Source organism: Macaca mulatta, chromosome 9 (assembly GCF_049350105.2).
Source record: "Macaca mulatta isolate MMU2019108-1 chromosome 9, T2T-MMU8v2.0, whole genome shotgun sequence".
In the NCBI taxonomy this organism is placed as follows: Eukaryota; Metazoa; Chordata; class Mammalia; order Primates; family Cercopithecidae; genus Macaca; species Macaca mulatta.
The window spans coordinates 107,753,110-107,768,343 of record NC_133414.1 but is presented as its reverse complement, the minus strand read 5'-3'; the positions used below and the strand labels follow the sequence as shown (position 1 = coordinate 107,768,343).

At 38.6% G+C, this 15,234-nt stretch overlaps 3 protein-coding genes across 18 annotated transcripts in view; 2 read left to right on the top strand and 1 right to left on the bottom strand.

The window, feature by feature from the left end:
* The window catches only part of LOC114670014 (uncharacterized), a 152,597-nt gene extending 148,010 nt beyond the window's left edge, over positions 1 to 4,587 (top strand). Inside the window, exon 5 of the mRNA XM_077946972.1 lies at positions 4,373 to 4,587. The gene's annotated coding sequence lies outside the window, so the exon portion shown is untranslated. The remainder of the gene's footprint in view (positions 1 to 4,372) is intronic.
* The window catches only part of TCTN3 (tectonic family member 3), a 150,716-nt gene that overhangs the window by 64,364 nt on the left and 71,118 nt on the right, over positions 1 to 15,234 (top strand). The gene's annotated exons all lie outside the window — the stretch shown is intronic.
* ENTPD1 (ectonucleoside triphosphate diphosphohydrolase 1) overlaps positions 1 to 15,234 on the bottom strand; it is a 205,866-nt gene that overhangs the window by 146,688 nt on the left and 43,944 nt on the right. The gene's annotated exons all lie outside the window — the stretch shown is intronic.

Here is a 15,234-nt window from a genome sequence, read left to right as displayed (position 1 = left end):
AATGGCACCACCATCCACCTAGTCACACAACCCAGCAACCTCAGGGTCCTCCTAGACCCCTCCCCACATCCCACATCTTAATGTTTACCAAATCCTATTGTTTCTATACCTTAAGACCTCTCAAATTCATCTCCTCTCTCCATTCCCATCACTTCTGCCATAGTGCATACTCTCCTCATCTTTCTGAAATCGATATCTGATCATGTCATTGGCAGACTTTAAAAATTCTAGTCTCCTTATCATGTGTAAAATAAAATTTAAATTCCTGTCATAGAATATGTAAGGACTCTCTCTACCTCTCTAAACTCATTTCCTGTTATAGGCTTCCTGCACTCCAAAAACTGAATCTAATTCTAGAACCCATAATCCTTGTACAACTCTGAATTTTTGTTTTGAGATGGAGTCTCGCTCTGTCGCCCAGGGTGGAATCCAGTGGCACTATCTTGGCTCACTGCAACCTCTGCCTCCCAGGTTCAAGCAATTCTCATGCCTCACCCTCCCAAGTAGCTGGGACTACAGGCACATGCCCCCATGGCAGGCTAATTTTTGTATTTTTAGTGGAGACGGGGTTTCACCATATTGGCCAGGCTGGTCTCGAACCCCTGACCTCGTGATCTGCCCGCCTCAGCCTCCCAAAGTGCTGGGATTACATGCGTGAGCCACCACACCTGGCCACAACTCTAAATGTATACAAGCTATTACACTGCTCAGAATGCTCTTTCCCCTCTTATCCACCTGGTCCTCCTATGTATCTTTCATGACTCAAATATCTGGTCCCCTGTGTTAGGCTGTTTTTGCATTGCAATAAAGAAATACCTGAGACTGGGTAATTTATAAAGAGAGGTAATGGCTCTGCAGTCTGTACAAGAAGCATGGCACCAGCACCTGCTTCTGGTGAGGACCTCAAGAAACTTAGAATCATGTCAGAAGGTGAAGGGGGAGCTGGTACATCACATAGCAAGAGAGGGAGCACAAGAGAGAAAGGGGAGGTGCTAGACTGTTTTAAACAACCAGATTTCAAATGAACTCATTTTCACCAAGTCATTCATGAGGGATCTGCCCCCAGGACCCAAACACCTCCCACCAGGTCCCACCTCCAACATTAGGGATCACATTTCAACATGAAATTTGGAAGTGACAAATATCCAAACCACATCATCCCCTATGAAGTTTTGCCTGACCCATCCTCGCTCCTTTCCCACAGACACACTGTTCTGACCCACAGAAGAGACGCCACTCGTGTTATCATGTTTTATAATTTCATTTACATGTCAGGCCATAAACCTTGGAGTCATATTTGAATCCTCTTTCCTTACAATCCAAGTCCAACCCTTTGGCAAATTCGGCGGGTCCTATCTTCCAGATACATCCAGGACCTGACTCTTCTCATTACTTCTACTGCTACCACACTGATCCAAGCCACGTCATCTCTCGCCTGTATCCTGTATTATCGTGATAGCCTCCTCACTGGTCTCCTCCCAGATTCTGCTCTTCAAACTCCTCAGCCTATTTTCAACCCAGAACCCATAACAATTCAGTTAAAATTAAAGAAAACAAAAGATTATGGAACTCTTTTGCTCAAAATTTATAAAAGGCACCATCTCACCCCAAGAAAAGCCAAAGTCCTTCCAGCTTCCCACCAGGCCCTGCCTGGCCTGCTCCTCATGACCTCTATTTCTTTCCTACTACTGTCCTCTTCTTGCTCCCTCTGCTCCAGCCTCCGAGTCTTTGCACATGCTGTTCTTTCTGCCTGGAATGCTGGCCTCCCGAATATCCACATGGCTCATTCCCTCCTTCCCTATAGGTTTTTAGTAAATTATTACCTTCTATCCCAGCACCAAGATTGCTATTTCTAAATGCTATTTTCTACTAAAATGGCCTAAAGCCCTTTGGAAAAATAGCTAACCAAGTCTGGGGCAGGAAGTATACCAGAAAGCAAGGACACTATCTAAAATTACTAGGGTTGTGTCAAAAGGACTCAGGAGCCAACTTTCAGTGGCTTCTACTGGCCAAAATAGAAAAAAAGAAGAAATTTGAGCAGCAATAAAAAGAATAACTGCAATAGATTGAAATGTATCAGATATATTGAGATCCACATAGTCATAATGATACTATGAAGAAATCACTGTTCACTTTTAGAACCAATTCATTATTGTGAAAACACACAAGGGGGATAATAGTAACACTCAACCTCCCTTTGCTGCACAAACTGTACCTCAGGACAACCAAATCATTGATGGGGAAAAGTCTCTTTAAAGTATTCCAGATAATGAAAGACTAAAATTGGTAGCATTTGGGTATCACCATTTTGCAATACCTCACAAAGGAATGAATATAAACAATAATCATCAATGACTGTTCACATAACAAAAGAGGGTACAAACATTCATTTTGTGCCTTCTGATAGAAGCACACATCACATCCTCTGAAGCTGTCTTCCCAAAAATGGAAGCTTCTAAACCTAATACCAGCTTATGGGAAAAAGAAGGCACGGATAAACACGTTAAAAAAATACAACAGGAATGCAATCAGTAAAATCTGGTTTGTAGGAGACTAGATTAAAGCAATCAATAAAACAACTCAACTTCTTGAACAAATAAATTGCAGAGAAGAAAAAAAAGAATGAGGTACCTATAATTAAAAGAGATTTAAAAAGATATACCAACAAAATTAATACCAGGATCTTGAAATCCTGATTCAAACCAATGTAAAAGAAACTTAAAGAAAATCAAAGAAATTTGAAAACGGACTAGATATTTTATAATATTATAGAACTGTTAACTTTTAAGGTATGATAGTAGTACTGTGGCTGTAATTTTTCCAAAGTCCTTATCTACTGGAGATACACACTGAAATATGTACAGATGAAATCTGGGGTTAGTTTCAAAAAGAGGAGGAACAGGTGAGGTACAGATAAGACAAGATTAGGGATGACATTATAACTGCTGAAGCTGGATGGTATACGGGGATATGTTTTATTATTCTCTCGACTTTCTATGTTTGAAATTTTTTGCAATAAAATGCAAAAAAGAATCCTGGTGAAAAAGTGGGAGATTATTTGATATGCAGTGGTTATATTGGGTGTTATTACTGGTATTTGAGGAATGTAACTGAATGTTTCCTGAGTCAGTAGACATATGCAAAATGGACTTGGGTAGTTAAAAATAATGCTATAATTTGGCAAGATGATCCTCACAAAATAGGCTATTTCACTTTAGGGGCAAATAGGAAAAAGAAATCATTTGCCAGAAAAGTATAAGTAATTGGACAATAAACTGATCAAAGCTAAAAAAAAAAAAAAAAAAAAAAAAACTGTTAAATGAGTGTAAGCAAGACACGTATATTCACCATGCAATTTGTCTATAGTGTAATAATCAGGGAGCAATATCAAGGTTTCCTTAGATTTCCCTGTGGAACTTAACATTAGGTGTAGAAATCAGGAAGGACCATACACAATGTCCAACATGCAATATGTTGTTGCGGTTTAATAGTTTAAGGCAGGCTCCATAAACCCAACAGTGACCAAGCAGGAACCACATAAATTGCACTAAGTAGTAATGGTAGTTTCTGCATCACTAGGGGCCAGATAGTAGGGACAGGAAGGACGGAGCTAGTCGGATAGCGTGGAAGATGAACATTCTGTTCTCTGTATTGTTTCTAATTCTCCATTAAAACAGAAGTCTATTGATAAAACTCATGAGAGGTGGTACTCTGGTTTTACATATCCTAAAATAAATGCCCAGGGTAACTACTGTATGAAATGACATGTTTTGCCAATTCCAAGAATGCCTGTGTTTATGTATTCACCTTTAGTTATAGATGAAAATACAAAGAGGTTCTTCATAACATATGAAAAGTGTTCAAAATATTATGACATTTGAACATTTTGATTTGAATCAAAATATTATGATTGCTCATGGTCAATTTCAAGGTTAAAAGGAGACTGTAAAAGAATGGATTTTTATAATTGAGATGCCATAGATATGGTAAATCACAATACTTCAAAAATTTGGGGGTAAAATGTTACATGTTATATGGCAATTAACAAATCTAATCTCAGGAATTCAAAATTATTTTCCTACCAGCAAGAGATCCATGCCCCATCTTTTTTATGATCCCTATAAACCAAGATAATAAGTCAGTACTATTTGGTGTTGGTGAATGCATATTCAACGAACCAAAGTTGTCAACAAATTTAGAAAACCATATCAAATTTTCTTGACACTACTTGACATTGTGCTTTGACAGTCTATCAGCACTACACATACATGTTTTATCAAAAGAGAAATATTGATTAAATTAATTCAATTGAATTTGTATTTCTCTACTATCAATAACAACTTCTCTCCTCACTCCGTCTGCTTACTTACAGATATCCAGAGATGAAGAGGACCCTGTGGTGGAGGGTAGAAGGAGCAGAGAAAAAGGGATGTATCTGAAAGTGTTTCAAGAGTATTTAGAATGCACCCTCGTTCAAAAAATGCCCCGTCCCTTCTTGTGGAGAGTAATAGGAGAGGCACTGCCTCTTTAGTCAGAGTCATAGTTCTCCACTTTGGCTGCACACTATAATCACTTGGCCCAATTATAAAAAATACTAATGCCCATCCCAACTCTCAGAGATTGGAATTTAATTGAGTTTGGGGTAGGTTTCAGACTTTTTTTTTAAAGGCCAAGATTATTTTAGAGTGCTGCCAGGGCATTAAGAAGATCTGGATTCAATTCTTTTTGTATGATCTTAGACAAGTTAGTGAGCTCTTCTGAACCCCAATGTATCCATAAAATAAAGGTTTTTTTTGTTTGTTTGTTTTTTTGTTTTTTTTAAATCTACTTCACAGAGCCATGTTGGGGGGAAAAAAGAGAATAAATATGTGAGAACTCCCAACACAGACTCTGGCACATAGGTGGCACTCAGTAAGTGTAAGTTCCCTTCTTCTTCACTATGCGCTAATCTATGTTCAGATTAAACAAAACGTTGCCTTTTGTACTTGTGTCTCTTGCTTTTTCCCCCTCTGATATCTTCCACTTATTTTTCAGAAGTAACCTAAGGGTACTTGAAGGAAATGAGAGTCAAAGTCCTTTCCCTTCTGTAGCACAAAGGGCCTCTCCACCCCTTTTCCCAAAGTTAAGTGATTCTATGTATTCAACTAGCAGCTGTGGGACTGAGGCCATGTTGGGAGAGGGACTGAAGTATGACCTGACATCACCCATGTCTTCCTATTTCCAGGTAGTCAGGGAGGAATGCCCTAACTGAGCTTGGGGAAGCCCTTGAATGTCGGAGAATGGCCAACTTTTCCAAAGTGAAAGTACACAACCCAACGTGGCAGCAGGAGAAGGTAAGCCTAGAGTACACAGCACAGCAGCTTCAAGCAGAGCAGACACTCAGTGAGAGTTTGCTGAACTGAAATGAAAATCCTATGCTACGGCAAGTATCTAACCCAGCTCTAGTACTCAATGAAGTCAGTGCTGTGTAGGCATTACCTTAATTTTTTTAGCTATAACTACTACTTCTCTCTTGCCTTGCATGAGTGGATTCTCTTACATAAATGTTCTGTTGAAATATCCCCTTTAACTCCTTTATCCTACTCCCCACATCAAGTGCCTCAATTTGTCTAAATGTCTCAAAGGTCTGCAAAGATAATAAGTGACTGTCACTTCATCAAAAATGGTAAGATTGGCCAGGTGCAGTGGCTCAAACCTGTAATCCCAGCACTTTGGGAGGCCAATTCAGGAGGATTGCTTGAGGCCAGGAGAGCAGCCTGGACAACATAATGGATCTCATCTTTAAAAAATGAAAATTAAAAAATTAGCTGGGCATGGTGGCTTATGTCTATATCCCATCTACTCAGGAGGCTGAGGCAAGAGGATCACTTGAGCCCAGGAGTTCAAGGCTGCAGTGAGCTATGATTGTGCCACTGCACTCCAACCTGAAAGACTCTATTTCTAAAAAAAAAAAAAAAAAGTAAGATGTTATTGCTACTTCAAAACACAAACCCAAATCTGTGAATTGCCAAGTATAATTGATAAAAGCTATAATTTAAGGTCAAAAATACTCATTTTCAAACAAAGTACTCATTATCTATGAAAGATCAATCAATTTATTAGAGCTCCAAACCTAAAAATATTTTTAAAACTTTAAATTTTTTTAAAAACTGCTAAATTTAAGGAGAGACAATAAATAGATGAGTGATTACCAAAGATTCATCAGGGTAGGGAAAGGTTGAATACGCAAAGCAGAGGGGATTTTTTTGAGTGATAAAGTTTTTCAGTATGATACTGTAATAGTAGATACATGACAATACGCATTTGTCAAAATCTATAGAACTTTAAATCACAAAGAACAAACCTTAACCCATACAAAGTTTTCAAAAATTATTCAGGAAGTCAAGGGAGCCCAGAATGAAATGTAAATTGTGACAAAATAATGGAACTGTATTATAAATGTGTGAAACACCTCACAGAGGGAAGTAGAGGAAAAGGGTGCCAAGGGTGCTAACCTAGTCACTTTTTTTTTTTTTTTTTTTTTTTTTTTGAGATAGAGTCTCACTCTGTCATAGAGGCTGGAGTTCAGTAGCATGATCTTGGCTCACTGCAACCTCTGCCTCCCTGGTTCAAGCAATTCTTGTGCCTCAGCCTCGCAAGTAGCACACCACCACGCCTGGCTAGTTTTTGTATTTTTAGTCAAGATGGGGTTTCACCATGTTGGTCAGGCTGGTCTTGAACTCCTGGCCTCAAGCAATCCACCTGCCTTGGCCTCCCAAAGTGCCAGGATTACAGGCATGAGTCCCCACTCCCGGCCCTAAGTCACTTTAGATATGAGTAAAGTCTGTAAGACCAAAGGCAAAAGGAACTGTATAAAAGTACATTACTCTGTTTCCCAAGATTCATAATTCTGAAACCACTATACATGTATACTGGAATCAGAAAATTACATAAATGGATGACAGACAATAAGAGTCAGGCTTCTCACTGTTGGAGTGGAAGGTTATAGACAAGTAAGGGGAAATGGCTAGAATGATCCATGTGGTAATGGATTAAGGTTACAGACATCAGTATGAACTCAGGTTTACCTTAATAGGGATACATATGAATAAATGTAGAACTATTTATTGTTGTGCATATATATATATATATATATATATATATATGTATGTGGTTTAAAATACATCTATATTTTCTTGCTCTGTCAGCTGAGTGGGCCTATAAGCAATGATACTCCAGTAGCAATAAGTACATCTAACCCCCAGATTTTTGTTTCTATAACCATTCTCCAGTAAAAGGAACCAGAATTCCCCTGATAAACAGCCGACTCTAGGCTGGGGACAGGAAATATTACAAGGTAATCCTAGAGTATCTTGTGGGGCCAGAAAGTAAGAAAGTAATTAAGAAAAAAAAAAAAGCTTACAATGATGTACAATGATGGGGTGTGTCAAAGTGACACAGGAGCCAATACAGCTTCCAATAGCCAAAATTAGAATAATTTGAACAATAAAATAGAATCGTATTCAATGATAATCAAAGTATAAAATAAATATCTATGAGTCTATACTGAAATAGACTATTAAGACTATTAGTGTATTTATGAAATAGAATATTTAACAAATGAATTATTAAATAAACAAATGGGAGAGAATAGACAAATCCGTACAGAAGAATTTCAAATGAGTTACATAAATACTCCACTCTCTAGGAGGTAAAGCATAACTCCCCACTCCTTAAGTATGGCCTGCCTAGTGACTTCTTTCCAAAGAGTGCAGCAGAGAAAAAGAGTAAGAAACGGTGACTTTACAGTGGAAAAACCTGACAAACACTACCTCAGCAAGGCCATCTAGATCAACATCAACAGTAATAAATCATGTTGATAACTCATATCCTTGGTATGATGTGATGAAAACGGCACTCTGTGGTCTTCCTCCAAAAAGTACATAACTCGAGTCTAATCATGAGAAATATATCAGACAAATCCCAATTGAAGGACATTATACAAAATTTCTGACCAGTATTTCTCAAAGCTGCTAAGGTCATCAAAAATAAAGTCTGAGAAATTCTCACAGCCAAGAGGAGCCTAAGGAGTCATGAAGATTAAATGCAATTTGAAATCTTGGGACACAAAAGAACATTGGGTAAAAACTAAAGAAATCTGAATGAAGTATGGACTTTAGTTGATATTAAGGTATCAATATTCGTTCATTTATTGTATTAAATGTACCACACTAATATAGGATGTTAATAATCAGGGAACTGGGTAGAGAGTACCTGGTAACTTTCTGTACTATCTTCGTAACTTTTCTGTAAATTGAAAACTATTCTATAATTAAAAGTTTATTTTTAAAAATATGTTAACAGTGTATAGATATTTAACTGCAGCTGTTGTGAAGCCCATCTTTCTTAAAGTAACTACTTTAATGACATGACATGATTTTGCATAAGCATTTGTTACACATGATTTCTTGTTCAAACAGAATTCATTGTGTCCACATCCAGCAAAGCAAAGTTAACTCAGGCTGTGTGCCAAGACACGGAAATGGCCTTGTTACATTGAACTCAATGTGAAAACATAGTAGTATTCAAATCTTTCCATCCACGACACGCAATATTCCCATTGGTCTAAAAAAAAAAAAAAAAAAAAACAGAAGAAGAAGAAAAAGAAAAAGAAAGTCTCTAAGCTGATTTTCTAGTATCTTAAAAAGTTTCCAAATACATGTCACTGGGGAGAAGTCAGCAACTCCCCGGGGGGAGGGCAGGAAGGAGTACCGACTGCTGGTTGCAGCACTTGAAAAAAAATAACAAAAGGAAGGAAAAGGCCTAGGCTTCTCCAGACGGGGTTACCCTTATTTGGGAACATCGCCAGAGAACTTAAAGTAGCTCTGAGAGGCAGAAAAGCTGGTGTTGAGCAAAATTTACCACACTGACCAACTTAAGTGCCCCAGAATTGTATTAATACTTGCCAAGCAATCAAGACTCCAAACAGCATAAATCTCTGTGTTCCACTTTTGGACCTTGCTGTTCCTAAGAGTCAGTGGAAAGTTTTGAAGAACACATGGCCCTTAGACTGATGCCGATGACCTTATCAGCATGGCCCACACGCCCAGCTTTTGAGGACAATAATATCCCACAATACCAGACCAGTCTATAGCAGGAAGCTCCTATGTTGCTGTTAATGCCTCCGCCTTTGCAGAGATCAGCCAAAGGTGACAAATCTTTGAGGTAATGCCAAAATCAGGCCTCCTGTTCTCCTTTACATTAGGCCCTTCATCCTCTGGGGGCCAGTAAAGTCTGAAGAAATAGGAGAACAGAAAAAGATTATAGTAATAGTAATTTTCACACTTTTGAGATCATTACTTAGCCTAAGATGATTCTCTCAGCTCATCCTGCAGGGTCTGGCTCAAACCTTAAATCTTTCAAGTCTTCCCGCTAACTCTCTCTCCTCCAAATTCTAAGAGCCTTTCATAAGTGCCCAGCAACATGGGAATTGCTTAATGCCTCACACTGCTGACTTTTCATATTGTATGTTTCTTACAGGCATACTCCACTTGCTTGCGCTTGGCTATATTGTGTTTCACAGACATTGCAGTTTTTACAAATTGAAGGTTTGTAGCAACCCTGCATTGAACAAGTCCATCACTGCCATTATTGCAGTACTATGTGCTCACTTCATGTCTCTGTAGCACATCTTGGTAATTCTTGCAATATTTAAAAATTTTCATTGTTATTATACTTCTTATGATGATCTGGGATCAGTGATGTTTCATATTAAAATTGTAACTGTTTTGGAGCACCATGAACCATGCCCATATAAGATGGTGAACTTAATTGATAACTGCTGTTTGTGGTCTGATTGTTCCACTCCCTGGCTGTCCCACTATCTCCCCCTCTCCTTGGGCTTCCCTATTCCTTGAGACACAATATATTGAAATTAGGTCAATTAATAACCTTACAATGGACTATAAGTGTTCAAGTAAAAGGAAAAGTCACACATCTCTCATTGGAAATCAAAAGCTAGAAATGATTAAGCTTAGCAAAGAAGGCATGTCGAAAGCTGAGATAGGCTAAAAGCTAACCTGCTTGCAGAAAACAGCCAAGCTGTGAATGCAAAGAAAAAGTTCTTTAAAAAAAGTAAACACACTACTCCAGTGAACACACAAATGATAAGAAAGAGAAACAGCCTTATTACTGATATGGAGAAAGTCTGAGTGTTCTGGATAGAATATCAAACCAGTCACAACATTCCCTTGAGCCAAAACCTAATCCAGAGCAGCACCTTTACTCTCTTCAGTTCTATGAGGGCTGAGAGAGGTGAGGAAGCTGCAGAAGAAAAGTCAGAAGCCAGCAGAGGTTGGTTCATGAGGTTTAAGAAAATAAGCCATCTCCATAATGTAAAAGTGCAAAGTGAAGCAGCAAGTGCTGATGGAAAAGCTGCAGCGAGGTATCCAGAAGAGCATGCTAAGATCATTGATGAAAGTGGCTACACGAAACAACAGCTTTTCAATGTAAATGAAATAGCCTTCTTTTAGAATAAGATGCCAGCTTGGATGCCATATTAGGCCCTTCATCCTCTGGGGGTCAGTAGAGTTTTTCATAGCTAGAGAGGAGAAGTCAATCTTCAAATCTTCAAAGGAGAGGATGACTCTCTTGTTAGGGCCTAATGAAGCTGGTGACTTTAAGTTAAAGCCATTGTTAATTGACCATTCTGAAAATCCTAGGGCCTTTAAGAATTACATTAAGTTGGCCAGGCACGGTGGCTCACGCCTGTAATCCTAGCACTTTGGGAGGCCAAAGCAGGCAGATCACCTGAGGTTAGTAGTTCGAGACCAGCCTGGCCAACATGGTAAAATCCCATCTCTAAGAATACAAAAAATTAGCAGGGCTTGGTGGTGCATGCCTGTAGTCCTAGCTACTCGGGAGGCTGAGGCACGAGAATCACTTGAACCCAAGAGGTGGAGGTTGCAGTGAGTCAAGATTATGCCACTGCACTATAGCCTGGGTGACAGAGACTCTGTCTCAAAAAAAAAAAAAAAAAGAATTATGTTAAATCTACTCTGCCTGTGCTCTATAACTGGAACAAAAAAGGCTGGATGACCATAAATCTGTTTACACCATGGTTTACTGAATATTTTAAGCTAACGGTTGATGCGTGCTGCTCAGAAAAAAATATTCCTTTCAAAATATTACTGTCCATTGACAATGCACTTGATCACCCAGGAGCTCTGATGGAGATGTACAAGAAGATGAATGTTATTTTTATGCATGCTAACACAACATTCATTCTGCAGCCCACCGATCAAGAAGTAATTTCAAGTCTTATTACTTAAGAAACACATTTCACAAGGCTGTAGCTACCATAGATAGTTCCTCTGTTGAATCTGGGCAAAGTAAATCAAAAATTTTCTGGAAAGGATTCACCATTCTAGATATCATTAAGAACATTCGTGATTCATGGGAGGAGGTGAAAATATCAATATTAACAAGAATTTGGAAGAAGTCCATTCCAGCCCTCATAAATGACTTGGAGGGGTTCAAGACTTCAGTGAAGGAAGTAACTGCAGATGAGGTAGAAATAGCAAGAAAACTAGAATTAGAAGTGGAGTCTGAAGATGTGACTGAGTTGTCACAATCTCATGATACAACTGGAGTAGATGAGGACTGCTTCTTATAGATAAGAAAAGAAACTGGTTTCTTGAGATGGAATCTATTCCTGGGGAAGATGCAGTGAACATTGTTGAAATGACAGCAAAGGATTTAAAATGTTACATGAGGAATTGAATTCAACTCCGCACCAAGCGGACCTAAAAGACATCCACAGAACTCTCCACACCAAATCAACAGAATATACATTCTTCTCAGCACCACATCACACTTATTCGAAAACTGAACACATAGTTGGAAGTAAAGCACTCCTCAGCAAATGTACAAGAACAGAAATTATAACAAACTGTCTCTCAGACCACAGTGCAATCAAACTAGAACTCAGGACTAAAAAAATCAATCAAAACCGCTCAACTACATGGAAACTGAACAACCTGCTCCTGAATGACTACTGGGTACCTAACGAAATGAAGGCAGAAATAAAGATGTTCTTTGAAACCAATGAGAACAAAGATACAACATACCCGAATCTCTGGGACACATTTAAAGCAGCGTGTACAGGGAAATTTATAGCACTAAATGCCCACAAGAGAAAGCAGGAAAGATCTAAAATTGACACCCTAACATCACAATTAAAAGAACTAGAGAAGCAAGAGCAAACACATTCAAAAGCTAGCAGAAGGCACGAAATAACTAAGATCAGAGCAGAACTGAAGGAGATAGAGACACAAAAAACCCTCCAAAAAATCAATGAATCCAGGAGCTGGTTTTTTGAAAAGATCAACAAAATTGATAAACCACTAGCAAGACTAAAAGAGAGAAGAATCAAATAGACGCAATAAAAAATGATAAAGGGGATATCACCACCGATCCCACAGAAATACAAACTACCATCAGAGAATACTATAAACACCTCTACACAAATAAACTAGAAAACCTAGAAGAAATGGATAATTTCCTGGACACTTACACTCTCCCAAGACTAAACCAGGAAGAAGTTGAATCCCTGAATAGACCAATAGCAGGCTCTAAAATTGAGGCAATAATTAATAGCCTACCAACGAAAAAAAGTCCAGGACCAGATATATTCACAGTCAAATTCTACCGGAGGTACGAGGAGGACTCGTACCATTTCTTCTGAAACTATTCCAATTAATAGAAAAAGAGGGAATCCTCCCCAACTCATTTTATGAGGCCAACATCATCCTGATACCAAAGCGTGGCAGAGATACAACAAAAAAAGAGAATTTTAGACCAATATCCCTGATGAACATCAATGCAAAAATCCTCAATAAAATACTGGCAAACCGAATCCAGCAGCACATCAAAAAGCTTATCCACCATGATCAAGTGGGCTTCATCCCTGGGATGCAAGGCTGGTTCAACATATGCAAATCAATAAACGTAATCCAGCATATAAACAGAACCAAAGACAAAAACTATATGATTATCTCAATAGATGCAGAAAAGGCCTTTCACAAAATTCAACAGCCCTTCATGCTAAAAACTCTCAATAAATTCGGTATTGATGGAACATATCTCAAAATAATAAGAGCTATTTATGACAAACCCACAGCCAATATCATACTGAATGGGCAAAAACTGGAAGCATTCCCTTTGAAAACTGGCACAAGACAGGGATGCCCTCTCTCACCACTCCTATTCAACATAGTGTTGGAAGTTGTGGCTAGGGCAATCAGGCAAGAGAAAGAAATCAAGGGTATTCAATTAGGAAAAGAAGAAGTCAAATTGTCCCTGTTTGCAGATGACATGATTATATATTTAGAAAATCCCAACATCTCAGCCCAAAATCTCCTTAAGCTGATAAGCAACTTTAGCAAAGTCTCAGGATACAAAATCAATGTGCAAAAATCACAAGCATTCTTATACACCAGTAACAAACAAACAGAGAGCCAAATCATGAATGAACTTCCATTCACAATTGCTTCAAAGAGAATAAAATACCTAGGAATCCAACTTACAAGGGATGTGAAGGACCTCTTTAAGGAGAACTACAAACCACTGCTCAGTGAAATAAAAGAGGACACAAACAAATGGAAGAACATTCCATGCCCATGGATAGGAAGAATCAATATTGTGAAAATGGCCATACTGCCCAAGGTAATCTATAGAGTCAATGCCATCCCTATTAAGCTACCAATAACTTTCTTCACAGAATTGGAAAAAACTGCTTTAAAGTTCATATGGAACCAAAAAAGACCCCCCATTGCCAAGACAATCCTAAGTCAAAGGAACAAAGCTGGAGGCATCACGCTACCTGACTTCAAACTATACTACAAGGCTACAGTAACCAAAACAGCATGGTACTGGTACCAAAACAGAGATATAGACCAACGGAACAGAACAGAGTCCTCAGAAATAATACCACACATCTACAGCCATCTGATCTTTGACAAACCTGAGAAAAACAAGAAATGGGGAAAGGATTCCCTATTTAATAAATGGTGCTGGGAAAATTGGCTAGCCATAAGTAGAAAGCTGAAACTGGATCCTTTCCTTACTTCTTATACGAAAATTAATTCAAGATGGATTAGAGAATTAAATGTTAGACCTAAAACCATAAAATCTCTAGAAGAAAACCTAGGTAATACCATTCAGGACATAGGCATGGGCAAGGACTTCATGTCTAAAACACCAAAAGCAATGGCAACAAAAGCCATAATTGACAAATGGGATCTAATTAAAATAAAGAGCTTCTGCACAGCAAAAGAAACTACCATCAGAGTGAACAGGCAACCTACAGAATGGGAGAAAATTTTTGCAATCTACTCATCTGACAAAGGGCTAATATCCAGAACCTACAAAGAACTCAAACAAATTTACAAGAAAAAAACAAACAACCCCATCAAAAAGTGGGCAAAGGATATGAATAGACATTTCTCAAAGGAAGACATGCATACAGCCAACAGGCACATGAAAAAATGCTCATCATCACTGGCCATCAGAGAAATGCAAATCAAAACCACAATGAGATACCATCTCACACCAGTTAGAATGGCAATCATTAAAAAGTCAGGAAACAACAGGTGCTGGAGAGGATGTGGAGAAATAGGAACACTTTTACATTGTTGGTGGGATTGTAAACTGGTTCAACCATTGTGGAAAACAGTATGGCGATTCCTCAAGGATCTAGAACAGAAATACCATATGACCCAGCCATCCCATTACTGGGTATATACCCAAAGGATTATAAATCATGCTGCTATAAAGACACATGCACACGTATGTTTATTGCAGCACTATTCACAATAGCAAAGACTTGGCATCAACCCAAATGTCCATCAGTGACAGACTGGATTAAGAAAATGTGGCGCACACACTGCCCAAGGTAATTTATAGATTCAATGCCATCCCCATCAAGCTACCAATTAGTTTCTTCACAGAATTGGAAAAAACTGCTTTAAAATTCATATGGAATGAAAAAAGACCCCGCATTGCCAAGACAATCCTAAGTCAAAGGAACAAAGCTGGAGGCATCACGCTACCTGACTTCAAACTATACTACAAGGCTACAGTAACCAAAACAGCATGGTACTGGTACCAAAACAGAGAAATAGACCAACGGAACAGAACAGAGTCCTCAGAAATAATACCACACATCTACAGCCATCTGATCTTTGACAAACCTGA